Source organism: Ciconia boyciana, chromosome 2 (assembly GCF_034638445.1).
Source record: "Ciconia boyciana chromosome 2, ASM3463844v1, whole genome shotgun sequence".
NCBI lineage: Eukaryota > Metazoa > Chordata > Aves > Ciconiiformes > Ciconiidae > Ciconia > Ciconia boyciana.
The window spans coordinates 62,577,850-62,599,116 of NC_132935.1; positions in this window are offsets into that span (position 1 = coordinate 62,577,850).

Sequence of the window (21,267 nt, forward strand, 5' to 3'; positions counted from 1 at the left end):
GAGAGTTTGGATGAGGAATTCCCCAGCTGTGAAATTTATCTCTGTATATTAACCATCTTGTCAATCTGCTTCTGTATTGATTTCAGAGTTCACTTAAAAGTATCCTTTCCTGTCCTGAAGACCTTCCTTGCTTGCTGTCACCCCCAGTGTTCTCATCCATTCAGTAGCTGCTATTGGTAAAGAGAGTATGCTGGTATATAAAATTAAAAAAAAAACAACTGTTGCTTACCTACTGGACCTACTGCACATGCACTCTAAAGACAATGTGGGCATATGCAGTAGCTGTGTGTTTATTGCTTTAAGTGACTACCAGATTCCTGAAATTAGTATTCAAAATCAGTAGGATGATAGCAGACCTGTAAAGTTTTTCTGTAAACATCAGTGGAGTTGCATGTATAAAAACCCTTTCCTTCGTGCTTTCTGTAGCCAGGAACAGCATTTTATTATTGCATTATCCTAAAGCTTGTGACAGGTTCTCAACAGGTTCTTTAATGTAAATTCCTGAATTTTACTGCTTCCAAATCAGGTGCATAATATCCAACCTAAGTACATGTTACAAATGTTTGTGTTTGCAGCAGTGCAGATGCAAATTTTGAAGCTATTTATGATATTATTAATTTATTGTTTATATTTTCTTCCCTAGTGAGACTTTCTAATTTCTCTGTTTTCCTTTTTTTTTCCCATTTAACTGGATCTATCTTCTATGCTAAATTATATATACAGATATGCAACTGACTTATAGAGCAGTGCAGAAAAAGCACTTGCATCTAAATAATAGCTAGACAATTTAATTTCATACAGATTGTTGTACTTGGTGAGTCAGTCAATATCAATATAAATGTCTACCATGAAACTGCAAAACAAAAGGACTTTAAAAAACCCAAGTGAGAAAATCTTTCTTCTGTGGTGTTTGTTTAAAACACATAAAAGCACATTTTTACGCCACGGGTAATGAGCTTATGGAATTTATTGGCACAGGAGGTTGTCAATGCAGGTAGTACCAGTAAACCCAAAAAAAGATGAGGCAAATTAACGGAGAACAGGCCTGTAGACATTTAGAGGAGCAGGTAGGGATGTGGCCACTGACTTTCCAAGACAACAGTTGTGGTCTGGGTGGAATGGGGGAAAGCAGCTCTCCCCCAGCAATGTCTTGGGTCATCACTTGGGGACAGATAGGTTGGTCTCCCCCAGTAAGACATTTCTTACTCTCATCTGATGTGTAAATTTCGATTCCCATCAAAGGAAACATACCAGGAAGAGAAAGGGAATACAGCTTTGGGAATGCAGACAAATAAGATTATTAGCCTTTACAACTCTGAAAAGAGCCTCCTGCTTTTAGCATTTGTCACATTCCAAACCCTTCAAAAGAAAGATGTAGCCCACAGATTTTTAATGACCTTTTCACAGGTAGTAGGCATCTTCTGTCCTCAAAATATAAAGCCAAATCAAACTGAATGTTGGCATGGGTTTTTTTGCCAAAATGAAAAGGCTGGATTAAACTGTCATAAATTGTATCTGCATCCACTTCACAGAAAGAGCTGGCAAGGCAATGCCTAACATACGTAACTAGTTTGCTTTATTTGAGGGCAGAGTGCATTACACATGATTTCTGGCTCAGGATGCATAATTACCACATATATTTCCCCTTTATAAACAAATTCTAGTTATATAATTTAAAATTAATAAACCGCTCTGATAAAACCTTTGGTGTTATTAAAACATCTAGCATTTTAGTTTGTATCAAGGCACTTATTTACTGCTTTTAGATAATTTAGCACATTGTTTAGTGCACTTACTTCATAAAGACAGTTTATTCTAAAGGGAGCTTCTCTAGTTTATTGCTTGGATAATATTAAACATCTCAAGATGGTCTGCGATTCTAGAAAACAATATATGCTTAAGAACTGTTAAATTGTCATGGGGTTACTCTTTTCTGCTAATACTAATGCTGTACATCATTGCAAAGGTTAAAAACATTTAAGTAATTAGTTCTTGGATTTGGAAGATATTCCCATTTTAGCCAACATAATGACATTTTTTATTTTATTCTGATGTAACTGTAAATTACCAAGTCTAGGACAAAACAGGAAATAATTCTTAAAATATTGATGGAATAATCATTTTGTATCATACTAATTTATGGACTTGTAAAAACTTCGGGTGACATTAATAGAGCTGAATATAATTTTGAATATTATTACTGTTAATTAGTAATAATAGTATCTGCATGTAATGTAATACTCTATCTGCCTCAGAAAGTGAGTTTTCCAAACTCATGTCATTACCCCTACACATCTCAGCCACATAGTCATATTCACATGTCTGGCCATTAATTAACCATTGCACTTACTTCAGAGTCTCTGAGTTACAGAAGAAAAGAGAAGCCAGTGTCGAGTGTCTCCCATTTAATCCTTTTCTCCACTGTTCCCTTCCCTTAGAATTAATAAACAACCAAAAACAGTGCCAAAGAAAGAGGAAATGAGATTCTGTTTCCATTCTGTCTTTTCAAGAATCCACCAAGTTCCTCAAAATTATGGTTCTCATCACACAAATAAGAGGTGGCCTGCTGTTCACGCACAGGGCTTGCATCCTCCAAACACTGTAGATTCACATCAGACAGAAAGGACAAGAGGGAGAAAATTACTGAGGCAAATATTGTAGTGTAAATTGTGTCCTGGCTTGAATAGGGCACAATTTCTAAAAAGAAAGAGAGACATTTGCAGTGATTTGATCTGAGATGCAACTGGAATTTTGTATTTTATGTTTCTCAACTTTTCAAGCTTTTGGAGAAATGTTGAAAATACAATAGTCATATGCTGAAATATTTGACAATGGAGTTGGATGCTCTATCTCATGTTCAAGTGGAAGAAATATATTGGGAAAATTTTCTGTGGTCAAAATCCTCAAAGTTAGAAAAATATTTATATTTCTATCTTGAACACAGTTTCAAAGTGGTGTACATGTGAATTCCAGATTTAGACTTAATCTTTTATATAGATTGTCTCTAACACAGATCTGATTTTTTGATTTCTCATGTGACTTTTCTAGACTTTGAAACTGAATCTTGGACTCCAGGTATCTTGTGATACCATTCCTTGTCCTCTACATATTGCTATTGCTGTTGCATTTGGTACTGCATGCTTTTATATAGGCACAGTAACTCTTAGAGACTCGAATACTGCATATTTCTCAGTTGCTGTTTGTGAAGGCAGCAGAAAGTCACATGGCTTGTCATTGCCCACTAATCTGACATCATGACATCTGCAAGAGCTGTAATTGCCTGAATGTTCTTGGACAGTAAGGTGAACAATGTGAGACTCTCCGTTTTTGGCAAGCTTTCAGAGCTTGTTAAGACAATGAAACAGTCTTGGAATAATATGCATATTTTTATGACTACAGATCTTAAAGTATTTGTTTCTGATAATTTGATCTGTAAATTGATCTAAACTATTTCATATAATTGTCATTCAGTTGTATTCCTTACTGTGTTTTCCTACTCAGCGTCATCTCTCCTTCTGAATTGCTAAAAATTGAAGCCTGTCAGCTGGCATGTTTTGAATGGCAACTCTTACTTTTTTTTTTTTTTTTTTTTGATCCCATAAGCACTTTTTCAAAAGCATCATACTCAAATTCACCTGTAGCACTTGTAAGAGATACAGTGTATGCGGGAAACCTATTTTCTGTACAAAACTTCAGTTCTGTCTTTAAAAACAGGCATTTTTCCAAATATCCTGAGAACATTTTTCAGAAGTCAGTTTGAAAATGTAACCATATGTGTGCCTTCACCTAGTCATATTTTCTTAGTGAACTGACAAAAATAAGTTTTAGCTAATGTCACCCTGCTAAGTCAGACAGAGTAGCTGCCAAGCAGCGAGCTGGATGGGCAATACTCTGCCTCCAGAATTAACCACAGGGCTGATTATTAGCAAGATTGAGTCTCTCCAGTCTTCAGTGGCAGTAGGCAATGAATGATAGGCAGAGGAGAGGAGACATGGTTCATTTGCAGATAGCTGAGTGCACTCTGTTCATGTACTGGCATGTGTAGCCTGAGAGAATAAATGAGACATCGACAGAGACATGCAGCAGAGCTGCCAACTTGTCATTTCTACATTTTTTTCTGATCATAATTTCATTTGGTTAATGTGCTAAATATAAAACACAGAAGCTTCAGTCACACTTAGTGAGGAAGAGGTCGTATGTTAAAACACTGAAGCTTAGGTGTCAGCGCTACTTAAAAAGACAAAACAAACCCAACACCTATGTTTCACCAGCACTGTGGGTTTAGAGAGAGAGAGAGAGATATTTGCAGATATGTATACATATATCTGTAAGTAACACAAGGAGAAGATTTCCACTAAGTGTCTCTTCACCTGTCTCTGATTTCCACCTTCTTTCGCCTCTGATTTTGCCAGGGCTGCCTAAAGGAGTGAATTATCTGATGGCACGCATTATCTGAGGATTTATTTTCAAATGCAGGCACTTTTAAGGAATGTTAATAATCTGAAGTATTCATAAGCATCAAAATATGGAAAGCTTTCTGCTATTATCAATGAGTCAGTTTTAATTGGTTTTCAAAGTGTAAATGACAAAAATTTATATTTTTGCAATCCCTGGCAATGCCTTTTTCTGGTTTCATATAGGAAAACTTTATTAATAGCATCCTAAAGATACAAGATATATGACACATGCTGGGCTAAAAATATTTTTATTCCGTACTGAATTCTTTACCATCTTGGTTCGCACATTCATCTTAATCTAACTAGTAGCAAATTTCCTACAAAATATGCATATTTGGATGTAGCAGTGAAAAAATTGTGTTTTAATTTTCATCTTTTCATAGAAAAGTCATTCTGTTTACAGGCAGTATCTAAACATTCCAAAACCCTATATTTAGTGAAGAAAAAGACACTGGTTTTTTTCTAATGAATAATATAATGGTGGCCATTAGGAGAGCTACCACTGTTTTGTTGGACAATGTTTCTGTTCTTCAGTTTACAGGACAGAAATCTGTGTTTCCTAACATAATGATATTTTTGAAGAGTTTTTTACTTTTTTTTTTTGTGATTTAAATTCTATATATTGAATGTAGGCCATAGCAAAAGGGCCACCTATACCTTCCAATTGCTAATGTCAGGGGCAGACAAAATAGTAACCCAGTATCTATCTATTGCTTTGTTCACTGCCTGAAGGAAGCAGATGTACACTTATCACTAAGAAAGAGATTTATTATAAAAACATTCCTTGAAATTATCTCTCAGTTTGCACTAAGCAAATATTCTCCACAGATACTGAAAGAAACCTGGATTAGACAGCTATAGCAGAGGTCCAGCCAGCCTAAAGTAGTTCAACAGCTCTTTTAATAAGAAGGCTGTAGCTGAGGAATGTGAATACTGTTTCCAATGCCAGCAGGTCTCTCTTTACAATTTAATTAGCTCTACAATTAGAAAATAACTAATTTCATTAAGAATCCGTTTGAGCTGTGCAACCCTTTCAGAAAGCAGCGTGTAGATTCTCTGTTACTAGTGCTAGATAATAGTTTGTCCAATATGAAGTACAAATCACTTTGTTAGATCTCAATCTTGTCATTCTCTCAAGTCAAGGGTCTTGTCTCAGACTTTAGGTGCTTAGGTGCTGCAGGTTCATATCACGTAGCTATGTACGGAATAAAGAGCATTTAGCTGGTGATGTTTCAAAATGAGAGGTTTGATACCAGGTTGTGCCTCCCCAGATTTCTCTTTTAGCTCCAAGCCACCCATTTAACTGTCTGAAAGCTGTATCGCTACGTAGACATCTCTCAGTGAAATGACAAACTGTTGGCTAGCATTTTTCCGTAAGTGTATGCATAGGAATGAGGATGAAGAATAGCATAGTCTTTTGTTTCCTTATTTTTTATCTTTTCAGAACTTCATATATTTCATCAGGACCTGTCAAAAGTGATAACAGGAACCTTATTAGTGGTAGGCAGTAGCCTTGACACTGTTCAAGCGATGATGCTGGTTGCATACAGATGTCAACAGAGCTGGACTGGTGTAGGAGAGGGTGTGCACAGCCCTCCGTAAGGGCGGCAGCAGCTGCTGTGTGTGCGGTCCCAGCACAACAGGGAGCATCCCTGGGAACTGTTATTAGTGTACAGCTCATCTTCCTCACTGCTAGCATGAGGTCAAAACTGCAATCTAGCCCCAAATTACTGCCTGATAGGTTGTACACTCTAAAAAGACATGATCCTGCTCTGCTTCAGCTGCAACATATTGCTCTCTGAAGACCAGTTGGAGCATCACTGCTGTGTGTTTATAGACACCCACTACCTGACACGCTGTTTACGGTGCATGACAACTAATGAAAAAGGGTTTAATGAAATCTTTTCAATTTTTTTATCAGTTCTATTTTTAAAGCAAATGTTCTAAAAATGGAGAGATGTAGGGCACCCCTCTGGGCAACCTGAGTCACTATACAAGGGACTGGTGATGCAGACAAGACTGCTTTTCTTTGCCCTGAGGACTGAAGTGCAGCAGAAGCACAACCTGGGAAAATGGGAACTCTCTGAGATATGCTATAGATAGAAGCATGGTTTAGCAGTGACACCAGAAGATACTCAGAAGCAGAGGAATCTTCATCAAGTTCTGTTTGGCCACTAGGTATATTATCACAACTGAGTGTCTTCAGTGGGGAGGAAAAAAAATCAAAAAAAAGCTGGTCATTATCACTTAAAGACATTTTTCAGATCTCATATATTAAGCCAGCAATTGTCATGAATTCATCCTGCAACCTTTTGAAATAGCATTTCAAAATACCTGATGAATATGCTGGAGCTTGTTGGATTCCTCCTTTTCTTTCTACACCCAGCCATCACTGATGCAAGTAGCAAAGCCTGGGACACCTGGTAAAGAGCGGAGTAGAATTTACTCATGGTCCGTAGGCAGTCAGAGGGAAAACTGATTTCCTGCATGTCCCCTTGAGGAATATTAAGGGAAAATTTAATTAAGTAAATTACTTCACTGGTATAGTAACTGTCTTAAGACAAAGTATTAAAGAAAGCAATGCATGACCTGTAACACTAACAAGAGAGGATAGAACCATCCTTCAGCTTCTCAAAGGCTGTAGATTTTTTACAAAATATCTTTTTAACCACGAAATGATGGATTAGTGCTCAGAGTTTTCATAAGGAGTTAATAGAGCTAGATGTCTCATTCCTGCTAACCATAAGGAAACTGGGCACTCAGTGTTGCTAGCCAGTTTTGCAACATCCACATCTAGAAATTACAAATGAAAAAAAGTCTAGAAACTCTTCCAGCTCATTTTTGCATTGAAGGGAAGAGTGTCCTGTCTAGTATTTATGAAGGCTTTATTTAGCCTATTTTGACCGTTTCTAATGATTTCTTACTTTCAACTTGTGTAATTATTCTGACCTTGTTTTTTTTTTACTTTATAAATTTTTGACTAAAGATTAATCTTGTTTTTCTGCATTCCATTTTGCATGCTTACATTTTCATTCCTGACAGACAACAGACTATTTATACCCCTCTGATTCTAACACCCTTTATATATTTATGAATGGGTAGCACGTTGTTTGTCTCAAACCTTTTTCCCCCACGCAATCTATACATATTCATTTTTATTCGTTTTCATTCATTTTCTTAATACATCAGTTTCTACAAGCTTTTCCTTCTCTAAAGAAATTCAGGATTAATCAATGTGATTTACAAGCTGTAGTACATAAAAATGCAAGCCCACTGATACCATTACAAATTGCACACAAAAGTTGAAACCTTGGTCCAATTAAGTCATGGGTGTTTTTACTGACGTAGAATGTAGTCAAGTCAAAGGGTTATTTTAAATTATTGACAAATGATCAGCCTGAGGTGTATAATTATTGGTTATTTTTCAAAACGAACCTAGTTCTTTACTCTTAAGAAATTTTGCTGACCGTTCAGAAAAAAAGAACTGTCAAATCCTGATATCAAAATATTAGGACTCAGAACACAGGGAGAAAAATGTCCCTTAACAAGCTTCAACACTACTCAGTCCCAAAATATTCCTGGTTTATATTTTATTCAGATCAAGTCAGAGATTATTTAATCAATATTTTACAACTAATTTTTAAAATGTTTTCCAGATCTGAGGCCTTTTATGATAAACGTTCATGCTGAAATTGTTTGACAATTACAAACTTCAGAAAAACGGACCTTCAAAAAATGGAGCTTAATAGGGTGACACTGAGATAACCCCAACTATTCTGCTGCTTCTAAGATAAAATGATATATTACAGTAAAATATACAGTTACATTTAATTTTTTTTCTGAGAAAATGAGCAGTAATTCACTACTAAAGAATTCCACTGAATTCATAAGCTGTGAAGTCGTGAGTGCTCTGTGAAAGAATGCCACTAGAAATCCAAGAAGATCCTGTTACTTAAATATTTCATCACAAGTTATTCGTTATTGATGTGACAGTTTTCATAGTTAGCACAGCAAGCTAGCAGCACTAAAATGTCATCCAGCAGCACTAAAATGTCCTTTTCTAGAAGAGACCCTGTCCTCGTGTGTGAAGGATATTTCAGTGAAACATGCAGGCATGAGGGTGCACACACACATAGTCAGAGGCGCTTTTTAGTAGCAACCCTCCGCTTATCCTCCAGTCTTAAGTCTGGCTTTTCATTAAATTGCCTGGCTTTAATTTTCACTTTTTTAAGGAATTATTTTCATAGTACCCATTGCTTTAAGTTGGTTGAGAAGAGTCAAAAACAGCTGTTGACTGAGACACGTATTTGACAGGGAGGAGGTACAGGAGGGGATGCCAGGGAGCCGGTCACCATATGCTGGTTACGGTCTCAGGCAAAGTCCTCTGCATTAAGGAAGCCTAGGGGCTCAGCTTAGTATTTGGACAATTTAGGAAGCAGTTGCATCTCCTAAGCTCTCAACAGCATTACACAATTATCTTGGTATTTGAGGGCGTAGCGAGACTTCCTCTGTAGATGAAGCATCCCACACTGGGCAAAGCTTTAAATAGATTACCAGGTTTAGATAGGATGTTAACTCAGATGTTGATCAGGTATAGTAAATCCTGTCTTTATATCTTTCTGTGACACAAATAAAGCTAGTGTTTTTCTCTCTCTGTTACTCTTTGTTTAATCTGAGATGTTAACATTGCAAATTTTTTACTTTGAAAGATTCTAAACAGTTTTGAAGTTTCAGGCTGCAGTTGTAAAATAGAGTTTTCTAAAGACGACACTCATTCTTTTGATAACAAATGAGTCAGAGAAGAACGTAGACATGGGCTTCTTGCCTGTAAACTCATATTAATAGAACTTCCTTGTTTAAGAAAATTGTTCATAACTTCAAAAAGAGATACTGGCCCAGTTGAAGTAAACACTCTTAAGTGCCCGGATATGACTAGTTTTGGAAAGAAAAGGTATTGCTCTTAGAGATAGTTCAGCTCAGCAGTGTATCAGAACAGCTGCAATGAACAGTGCAGCATTTCAGGATGCTGAAGTGCCCTTTAGTGCTTATTCCTGGCAAATGACATGGAAACAATTCTTGCAAAATGTGGAAAGATACAATAAGGTACTCTGGATTGCCAGATATATGATCTTTATGGACTATAACTTTTAGTTTGGCTAGAACATTATGACAATAAAAGCAAAAATAAAATACCCTCTTAAGGGTATTTTATAATTATGAGCTATCTAATTATAACCAAAACAGATAGAAAATGTCTACACTTAAATTGCTACTTTATTTGCATACAGAGGAGCAGGTCAAATTTTAAAAGAAGGTCTGACTCTTGGCTGGGGTAGAGACCTTCAATGAAGGCAAAAAATACAGCGTTTTTATAGATTTATATTTTACCAAAGCACTGAGGTACATTTATAATTGCGTGGAGGGGTTTATCCCCATGTGTCACTGAAATCAATGGGACTATGACTTGAAACACTGGAAGGGCTGGCCTGGCCTGGCCATTAAACCTAAGAAACAGGAAAATGAGGTAATATACTCAGAATTATACATTTCCTTATATTATTGGTTGTATATTATTAAAAAAAAGAACCTTAACATTCCAGTATTTGTGCTTCCTTTTTCTGTTTTTTTAATAGAAATTAATACTCTACTCTATGGCATTCCATGTGACTTCATGGCTTGTAAAATCTCTGTTGGAAATCCTAAGCATATGGGAAGGTCCTAAATAGAAAATCCTAATGACTATATTTAACTACATTTATATAACTGACACAGGAACATGTTCCCAGTGATTTTCAAATTAAACTTTTCAAGCCAAAGAAAAGGGGACATAGAAACAGTGGTAGTAAGGAGACTGGTTATATGCCTTGCAGTGGAAACTGATTACCTGTCCTCAACTATGTATTACACGTAATAATTCCCATACACATGTAGTGAAAAGACAATAAAACACGGGAACAGGAAAAACCAGGAATACAGAGAAAGTTACCTTCATTTGTTACCTTACAGATTATGTAACTCATTTGTTATGCCAAAGTGCTGCATGTCCCACATACATACATCAATGTACCATAAAATTTTGGATTTTTTTCCGTTATGATTAACAACATAAAGTACATAATTTTTTCTTTTACATGGAAATGTCCATAATTCAAAGTCAAACTCCAGGCGATAAATGGTACAAAGACCTTTGGCTCAGAGTTCATTAATTTTTATATAAGGCAACCCTATTTTATAAACAACTTGCTGAGTCACAAAAAATTATGTAAATTATATACAGAACAAATTTATAAGATCAAACAGCCCATCTCTTGGCTGTTACAGGATTGTTCTTTACACTCTCCAGTACAGTACACTTTGTTATCAGCAAAAAGAGCAGTTAATGTAGTCTGAATTCCGCTTTCTACAGATTTTGCATTTAAGTGGATCTAACTGTCATGCCTAAATATTTTGCTACTTTAGGTCAACTCCAAAGTGACTAGTGTCCTCCTCCCTGCTTCCCCCAATTTAATATAGCTTAAAGGGGCATCTTCAGGGGATAACACATACCCTTTCTGAGGATCCTGACATTTGACAGCAACTGTCTGCACCAAAAATACTCCACAGGATATGCTACACTGAAATCAATCAATGCTGTTAATTTAGTCATATTTCATGCCCTGTAAATATGTCTTGTGAGAAAATAAAACATGAATAAACATCTAAGAACACTTACGGATTGAAATAAACCTGCTTCTCAATGGAAACTTTCTCCCCCCCCCCCCCCCCGAGGTTTTAACAGCTCTGAAGGCTCTGATAAACTGGATTCACACCTCTTCTTCCTTTTTCTCTGCAGGCTTCTCTCCATTGTTTCTTGGGTGCAAGACCCTCATTCCTCCACCGAGGACTGGCTCATTTATTTTTAGATATTCCTGCTATTAATGCCAACAGATGTGGACAACTGGGGAAAATCGGTGCTAACTTCTTGTTTCTTTCTTTGTATCTCAGTCTATTGGTTATTTGCATACATTGTCATGTAGTTGGGTTACAACAATGACTGTCCTAAATGGCACATTGCAGCAGATTTGCATGAATAACAATGACAAGCAGTGAAGGCTCACAAATGGCTTTGTTTGCTAATTTGTAATGTGGAGGTCAGATATAATGGAATCTGACCTTTGAGGGTAAGAGGAATTGCCCATATGCTGTTCCCAGATCCAGAAACAAAAGCTCTACACATAAAGTGAAACTATTGTTAAACCGCTGTTACATGGGGAACACTTGATCCTTTATTTCTTTGTTTATTCTGTAAGCGATTTTCTCAAAACTTGGTTACATTGGTGAAAATTGCAACCAAGATCTGCTCTAACTTGGAAGCTCTGTCTCAGCTGAGATTTAAAAAAATGACCAAATTGTTATAGGAAATTCCAACTATTTTTTCAGAAGGTAAAAGTAGTCAAGAATGTGAAATGTCATTTATCCAAGATAAAATTAAAATATTACAAAAGGTATTAATGTTTTGTTTGTTTTCTTCAGGGAATATTATTAAGTACTGTTTCACTGGATGAGTATACTTTTATTGGTATAATTTCATTATTGGAGTAAAGCTAAGATTGCCCTTTGAAAGAAGTAACAAATGCGTTAACAGTACAGCTGCATAGGATTGTCCAGTTTCTATAGACAGGCTTTCTGAAAATATTTTTTAGTTTGAATTGATATTAACTGGAACCCTGAAACTCAAATCATAGCCAACTAATTGCAGTTTATAGAATTGTGGATTTGGACATCAGAGGACATTATGGTCAGTGAAATACCATAATTATCAAACTGTATCAATACTGAGGAAGAGACAAATTTTAAAAGTTTTACAAAGCTAACTTTAAGCTAGTCAACACCAAAGTTGACTGAGAGTCACTTAAAATTCAGGACAAATCAAAAAGATTTAGGTTTCCAAATATTTGTGAACTTGTTGGCAAAGTACACTGAAGTTATAGTTCTTGGTTTTGTGACATAAGAAAGAAGTTGCTTCATTTTATTACATTGCCTTTAATGTATCTTGATAGGTGAATTTTTTTTAAATAATTCTTTTAAATTACTACAATTGCAGACTCCTGAACATTATACAGGCTATTGTTCTGATTGTTAGGTAGGAACCACTGGTTATAAAAAATGGAGTTTGAATATCTAGGCTTGTAAAATTGCATATGTAAATTTTAACATGGTTGATTTAGTAATTTTTTCTGTATAAGTGAAATAGAGTATCATTTACCTTATCATCTGTATTATTATATAGATTAGATTTTGGATTTAATAAATTCAGATGTCTCTGTTTCATACTGGACTTTATTTTGTACATTACTGGTACAGAGATTTTCCCAAGGTCTTTGACTTAGCTTTTCGTATTATGTATGTTAGGGTATGTGGATGTTCTATTTTCTACAGGGAATATAGATTGGGCAAGTAGAGAGAGAGAGAAAACCTGTCAAGTCTGTCTAGCATTTGGATCCCTTGATATGAAAGCTGCTTTTTCCAAGAAGCTTTTAAATTTAGTTTGAATTTATGGAGGCTATCAATAGGGAAGTTGTACCTCAGTCTAATGTGCTAAATATGACTGGGAAAATTTTGACTATTAGCAGCCTATTTGATACTGACATTAAATAAATCGGTGTTTAATAATGGAAATGATACGTGGACCACTGATTTTCTTGTTGTAGGTTCCCAGTAGATGCTCGAGCACTTGAGTAATAGTGAGGGGCATGACACACAGGATGAATTTGCTGCTATTTCTAATTAAGTTGCGCAACAGTGCTGAGAGGCAGGTGAGGGATATGAGTTATTTTATATATGCAGAATGGAAAACAAACTGGTTAAAGGCAAAGGCCAGCTCAGGCTCTGGCTCAGGCTGAATGGGCCTCTGGGCTGCTTCTCTGCCACATGAAACGGGCGTGCAGGCACCATGGCAGGTGGAGATGTTACGGCTAGAGCCTCTTTGCTGTTGCTCTTTTGTACCTCATCCAAGGCAGCATTTTTATAACTACCTTCAAATGAGAGGCACACATTTGAGTGATTTTTCTTGCTTTCCCTGGGTCTGAATTTCAGGTGTTGAACACGTGCACTTTCTTCCCCTTGTCTTCACCTGAGTTTGGAGATGCTCAGGGATGTCTCAAGATCTATTCACAAGTACTTAAATCCAAAGACGGTCATACCCAAAATGAGGAGTCACTTATCAGGTACTGTGGTTTCGTTACTGTGCTGGTTTTGGCTGGGATAGAGTTAATTTTTTTCATAGTAGCTAGTATGGGGCTATGTTTTGGATTTGTGCTGCAAACAGTGTTGATAACACAGGGATGTTTTAGTTGTTGCTAAGTAGTTCTTATATTGAATCAAGGACTTTTCAGCTTCCCATGCTCTGCCAGGTGCACAAGAAGTTGGGAGGGGACACAGCCGGGACAGCTGACCCAAAGTGATTCCATACCATATGGCGTCATGCTCAGCATATAAAGCTGGGGAAGAAGAGGGAAGGGGGGGACGTTCAGAGTGATGGCGTTTGTCTTCCCAAGTAACCCTTATGCGTGATGGAGCCCTGCTTTCCTGGAGATGGCTGAACACCTGCCTGCCCATGGGAAGCAGTGAATGAATTCCTTGTTTTGCTTTGCTTGTGTGTGCGGCTTTTGCTTTCCCTATTAAACTGTCTTTATCTCAACCCACGAGTTTTCTCACTTTTACTCTTCCGATTCTCTCCCCCATCCCACTGAGGGGGGAGTGAGCGAGCGGCTGCGTGGGGCTGAGCTGCCAGCTGGGGTTAAACCACAACAGTTACTTGTCTGAGATCTGTAGAGCTGACACCAGCAATGGCTGTGCTGCTCAAGTTTTAGTTGTACCATTGAACTGTTCACCCATGTGCCTTTCAGCACACGCCACTGATTCCTTTGTGCATCGGGCCCCAGCTTACGCTTGGTTTCAGCCAACGGACCTGTGAAGCAGTGTGTTGGGTTTCGGTGGCAAGGTTTTGGCAGCAGGAGGGCTGTAGGGGTGGCCTCTATGAGAACAGACCAGGAGCTGCCCCATGCCGGAGACAGCCGGTTCCAGCTGGCTCCAACAGACCCACAGCAGGGCACAGCCAAGCCCAGCAGCCAAGGCGGTGGTACCTCTGGGAAAGCGTATTTAAGAAAAGGATTAAAATGCTGCACAGCGGCTGTGAGAGAGAGGAGAGAGAAAATGGGAGAGAAACAGCCCTGCAGATACCCAGGCCAGAGAAAAAGGAAGGGAAGGAGGTGCTCCAGGTGCTGGAGCAGAGAGATTCCCTGCAGTCCAAGAAGACCATGGTGATGCAGGTTGTCCCCCTGCAGCCCGTGGAGGACCCCACACTGCAGAAGGTGGACATGCCCTGAAGGAAGCTGCAGCCCATGGAGAGCCCACACAGGAGCGGGCTCCTGGCAGGAACTGCAGCCCATGGTGGGACCCACACTGGAGCAATCTGTTCCTGCAGGATTGTACTCCATGGAGAGGACCCGTGCTGGAGCAGTTTGTGAAGGACTGTATCCCATGGGAGGAACCCCACACTGGAGCACGGAGAGTGTGAAGAAGAAGGAGCGGCAGAGGAGCTGTTATGGACTGACCTCCCCTCTGGCAACAGGGCAGGACATAGAGGAGTCAGGAGTGAAGGAGTGAAGTTGAGCCTGGGAAGAAGGGGCAAGGGGGAGGGGAAGATGTTTTTAGTTTTGTCTTTGTTTCTCACCATCCTACTCTATTCTTAACAGGCAATAAATTAAATTAATCATGCACAAGTGGAGTCTGTTTTGCCCGTGACAGTAATAGGTGAGCAATCTCCCTGTCTTTATCTCAGCCCATGAGCTTTTCCATGTCATTTTCTCCTGTCCTGTTCAGGAGAGGGAGTGAGAAAGCAGCTAGGTGAGCACCTAGCAGCCAGGCAAGGTCAACCCACCACAGGCAGTCAAAGAAGGTTGTGTCCACGGTAACCCATTTGATTAACTTCCATTTAAGAACTATTTTTTGCAGGAATGCTGGATATTACTTTGCCATCGTAAGTTTCATTTGGAAGTGCCACAGTGCTAGAGTTCTCCTGCAGATCTTGTACAATCAGCTCCTGTAGATCCAGGAATGGCTTAGGATTTCTCGAGATAAGATAACTTCTGTGCTAAGATACATGTCTTCTGAGGAAATTTGCAATTTCTGCATGCACATATTTCTGACTTTTTTCAACATTACATGAAAATGGTGTATGTTTCCAAAATATGACCATTACTTCAGTAACTTGCATCTTTCATAATGTTTAGAGCTTCTTAACCCAGTCCTAAGATGCCAGCTAAAGTAGCATGCAGAGTTTAAATGGGATTTTAGATATCAAAAAATGCAGAAAACTTTTTACTAGCTTCCAAACATCACTGGCATTATAAAAAGAATACTTGGATGTAACTGTGGGCTTTCTGAATGGGGGGAATTGCAAATTCTGTTGAAGATCTATCTTCTATATGTATGTGATCCTAAGAAACAAAGAAGAGAATTGCTATATTTGTTTCAGTGTTTATCCTCACCCAATTTATATAAAGATAAGCACAGCTGAAGGGCACTGCAAGTATCAGCTTGTGGCAGTAATTTTCAATAAAACGGGTGATGATGCGAGTAGAAGCATTAAACATTTAGATAGTATCTTTGATAAAGGACAAATATAGATAAATAAGGTCATAACTTATACCAATTTTCAGAAGAAAAAAGCATGGTGGTGTATTCACAATACTGAAGGAAACTGTTCAGAGGTACAGAATTTCTCCTGTCTGGCTCCTCTCTTGGGATTCTTCCAAAGCTCTATCCTCAGTTATGTCTTAGGCACTTCATCAGTGTGGCAAACAAGAAATTAAGAAAGTTTTTGAAAGCTAATATCCTGATACTGAAAAATACTTATTTTAGGTATTTTGTAATGACAGAGGAGAAGAGTAGATACCTAAGAGTGTCTGAAGCTTCTGCTTTCTGGTAGCACTCAGCCTGACCTGGTGGCCAAACATCAGGCTATAGCAGGTAATTGTTAAATACCCTCCCAAACACTATGCTTTTACAAGATAAGGGTAGCAGAAGATGTGATAGCTGCTAACTCACAACTGGAATTTATCCGAGTGATGACATGTAGTTTCATTTTGCAATCTCAGCATCACCTATTCTATATTACATTAGGTGATATGGCAACCAGAAGAACTCTACAATTCATGCTTTTTTTCTGAAAATATGGAAGAACAGCAAACATTTTTGCCATTTCTTAAATCTAGCAAAAGCTCTTAGATATCCAAAGAAATTTAGTAAGTTCTTTAATACTGTAAGGCCTGACAATATGTCTCTTCAGTAGAACAATTTTCTCCAGTAATTTGAAGAAGCAATAAGAAGTTTTGTTAAGAAAAAAAAAGCTATGAAATGGCTTACTGATGAGAAGAGAATGCAGATGGTCTCTGGGTAACTGGAGATTACCAAGTCAGCCAAGACTTCTTTCCCATTCTGTGATACCGCCAGATTTCATACTCATGCCTAATGCTATTGCTCATGTTCCTCCTGACTTCCCTTTTTGCACTGATGTGCTTTCTCCAGATGCCACTCCTCACAATGCTTAATGCAAAATGATCATCTCTGAAATGAAAAACTCTGCTCTGTGGCGATCATTGCTATGCAATAAGAAAATACTTTGACAAACTCCCCAGAGACTGAACAAAACAACTTGCTCTACAACACAGTGTCATCTAACAGAAAGTGATCTCTACCAGAAAGCAGGCTGAGGACATTGGTTTCTCTTCTTTTTATTACTATCTTGACAGCAGGTGGAAGAGAGGATATCTATGATTAGAACTACAAATATGATCTTGAACCTGGTCAGATAACAATGCACTTAATTCTTAATATTAACACTTTAGCAATGAAATCAGCATCCTTTTCAAATGCATAGCAAAAATGCACAATTTTGCAAAAAGTTTCCTGGCTACAAAATTTTGCAATGATATACTTCACAAAAGCAGAATCAGCTTTCTTTTGCTAGACATTTCTTCAAGATGGATGATATAAATTAATTTGGAACATAAAGCAGACTTCCTGTAAGCTTTAAGAACTGCTCCTCACCAAAAGCCCCCAACCACTTAGTTTCTTTGCCTACATAAGACCTAACTCCAACTCTTGAAAGAATCTGTCGTAAGGAAAGCAGATTTAGCTGTTTAGAGACAAAAGAGCTGAGTAGCTTATATCTATATTTGATTCTGTGCTTCTAGACAGTTAAAAAAAAAAATCCACACCTGATGCTTACACTGTTAAAGTTTTCCCACAGTTTTACAAGAACTGACAAGGTCACAGCCTGAGGTAGTATGGTTGCCAGATGTCACACCATTAGTTACAATCTTAGACAGAATAGGTGTTAAGTAGGGAGAAGCAAGACTTAAAATAACTCCTCATGTAATAGTTTTCCTGCCAATGCTCTTGTAACAATGTAAGCACTATTTCTTATTTCATAGTATTAGGTGGATCTCAATATTTTTATTTAACAGAAGCTAAATATTTAACTCAAATTATAATTAAGTGGAAATAACTGTAGCTATTTATCCTGTACAAACTGTGTTTTTAATTATCAAGCTTTTCATAGGAAAAAAGCCCTTGAACACATCAGATCCTACCAGTGCCTATGGGTTCTTTGAACTGAACATTTGCACAATCACTTTCAGATATATTTGTTATCCATTTCACTTTAATATATTGTGTTCAACAGAAAGCATATTTTTTTTTCAAGCAGAGGCAATATTTTTTCAAAACACCTCTCTTACCTTTGAAAGTCACTTTCTCATACTGGGATGCACATAAATAAATCATTGCCTCACTTCATTGGCTTTTGATGCAAGTTTTCTACAGGTGATTCTTCACTGAATGAAAGCTATATATCTTTAGTAGCAAGCTTGGTAATGTCAAGCTGATGGTGGTTAGTTGTTCTGAAACTTCCAGAGAGAAACTAGGAAATTGCAAGTGATTTGCTACACTTTTGCTTTTGTTCAGCCTGTCCCTCCTGGACTGTGTATTCTTATTTCTCAGATAAGGTTTACTACGGTGAACTATTTTACCTGCTGAAAGTTTTCTAGAAGTTACTCCTATAAAACAAAGTTATTCTTATTAAAACAAGTAGATGAAATTTTCTATAAGAAAATGAGTGATTCAGAAAGAAGAAAATAACTTGTACAAGGAAATGAGTATATGTGGAAATATATATATGTGTTGGTATCTGTATTCTGTTTGCAAAAAAATGCTGTTCTTTATAGCGCTGTATTCAACTCATTGTATGCACCTGCATAGATATGTAACGGGATAAAAAAACATTTAACAGGCTCCTGCCATACAGTTACTATTTCCCTCTGTTTTGCAGCAGAATGGTGGAGGCCAAGGTCTGACACATTTCACAACATGGCTAGTGCTGTTATGCCAGTGGATTCGGGAAAATATATACTGCCTGGTATAGATTCAATGCAGCTGGGAATGCTAGACTGGAAAGCAAGTCTGTAAATCATTGTACCCAGTCACCAAAACCACATCTAACCATAGATGTTTAATCCAGGAAGGTCTATAAAAATATCCATTCCCCTTCCAACATGCTCTCCAAATCGTCCTTAACCAGGCAAATGAGAAACTTCCAGCACCGGGAACAATAAAAATTGTGGTATTATTGAACAGTAAATCTGAACTTTGAAATAAGGAAATGAGCAAGACTGACTTCGTAACATTTAAAACTATTAAATATTACTACTCTTTGATGTGTTTAAGTCTAGTAAACTATACATAACAGTATCATTCACCCTTACACAGAGCACCATCATTAAAAATTCACGTCAAAGTAATACAGAAATTATTGCATTGCAAAAACAAAAAAAAAGAAAGAAGAAAAGTCTTGTAAATAGACTGATCAATGTAATATGTTCAGTGTCATGGCGAAGGATGTAGGCCACGTACGAGACCCTAGTAGACCACCGCATGTAAGTAAATAGTTGTTCTATGCCTGTTTTCATATGGTGTTCATTAGAAAAACAAAAGAAGTGCCTCCAGCAGTTTTTCCTTAGAAGCAGACAATGCAGCTTTTGTCTTTTGAATCTGCATAAGAGAGTCACAGACTGGAGAAACATCTAAGTTTCCTCTGTGAATTAATGATACCTAAAAATAACAAGAATTAAACATGTTTTATTAGATGAATGCTAAAGTGTAAGTAATGCTCTATTAAATTTCATTCTTAGAGAAAAATGACCCTTTTCAGATGCATTGCTTATTTGCTTAGGGCCATCGTGCTAAGAAATGTAACAGTAAATTATCATATACAAATTAAACTTTGATATGAAGGGGGTCCTTAGAGAGCTGGTGAGAACTACCTGCATATAAATAGTCGCAATATGGTACGGAGGAATCTAGTGACTTACAAGGTAGTGATAGGTAAAGCAGTATAAATTACTACAGAGAAATAAAGCCACCATAGTGATTATCTCACATGCCAGTGATCTGAAAATTTTCACGGTAAGGTTTATATTAACTTTCTATTGCAGCAGTGACCGATTAGTAAATGATTGGCTAGAAACAGACTCTCTGCTAGTACCAATTAGCGTAATTTCACTGAAATGAATCGATTTTCATCAAAGATCAGTCACTTAGCATACCTCCACAAGCAGACTGGAAAATTTGAAATGACTGAGCATTCCCAGAAGAGTCCTCCCCTGGCATAAAGTGAGTAGTTAAAGTTATTTTGATGTTTATGAATGAGGTTCCTTCTAGAATCCTGTATAGGATTTTTTCTATAAATGCTTTAGAGCTCTTACCTGGTAGGGAAGGTAAATTCAGGAACCAGAACAGCAGTAGTCAGCTAGAAAAATACTCTGAAAAGCTGTGTGTCTGCTGCTGCTGAAGTGCTGTTGAACCTTGGTCAAAGCACAAAGCCTTCCACTCATCCTTAAGTTGTCTTGCCTGTTCTCATTGTAATATCTGTAAATCAGGGATTTCATGCACTCAAGGCCCAAGAGAGTGAGATCTTAATCTCAGTTAGAGCTTCTGGGAGTCAACTCGTTACCAGGAATGGCAGAGCACAGGTATGAGGACAGAAAGCTCAGAACTCATGGAGTCACTAGTTTGAGTCACCCCACATAGGTGTGAAGCACCTGTGACTCATTTATTCTGCCCATACCATAAAATTATAATTCTCCAGAAATTTCTAGAAGAATTTCTCGATTGGTCAAAAATACCATTCTGCTCTGTGGAAAATATAGAGAAAATTACGTTGTTCAGTTTCCATCAGTGTGCTTCATTAAAAGTATATTTTCCCATTTATGTTTGTGGGCGTGCTTTTTGCAGAGGAAATCCCACTTCATAGACTTGCAGAACAAGTAGGGTTTTTTTCCCACTGTATAAAGTGATACTTTATTAAGTGATTTATTAAATGGTTTACAAAGTGATTAAAAAGTGCCAACATTTTTTATTCTTTAGTAAAAAAATGTTTAAAATTAAAGAATTATTTTTAAAAAATCATTACCATTGAAAACTCATTTTAAGATGTTTGTCCAGCTCCAGCTTTGATGACAAAAAAAAAAATCCCAGGATGGTGTTCCTAGGACATATGGTGCAGTTTGCAGCTCATGACCTGAATCTCATTGTCCCAAGCAGCAGATGCTGTTCCCTCTCCCTCTTCTCCCCAGCAGCATCCGTAACAGCAGCAATAGTCTCTGTCTATTCCGTCTTGACTTAGCCCATCTCTGTCCTGCTCTTCCTCCTTCTGCCACTGGAATATGGCCTTCTGGGACAGGCAGAGAAGGACAAGTCCAATAATGGA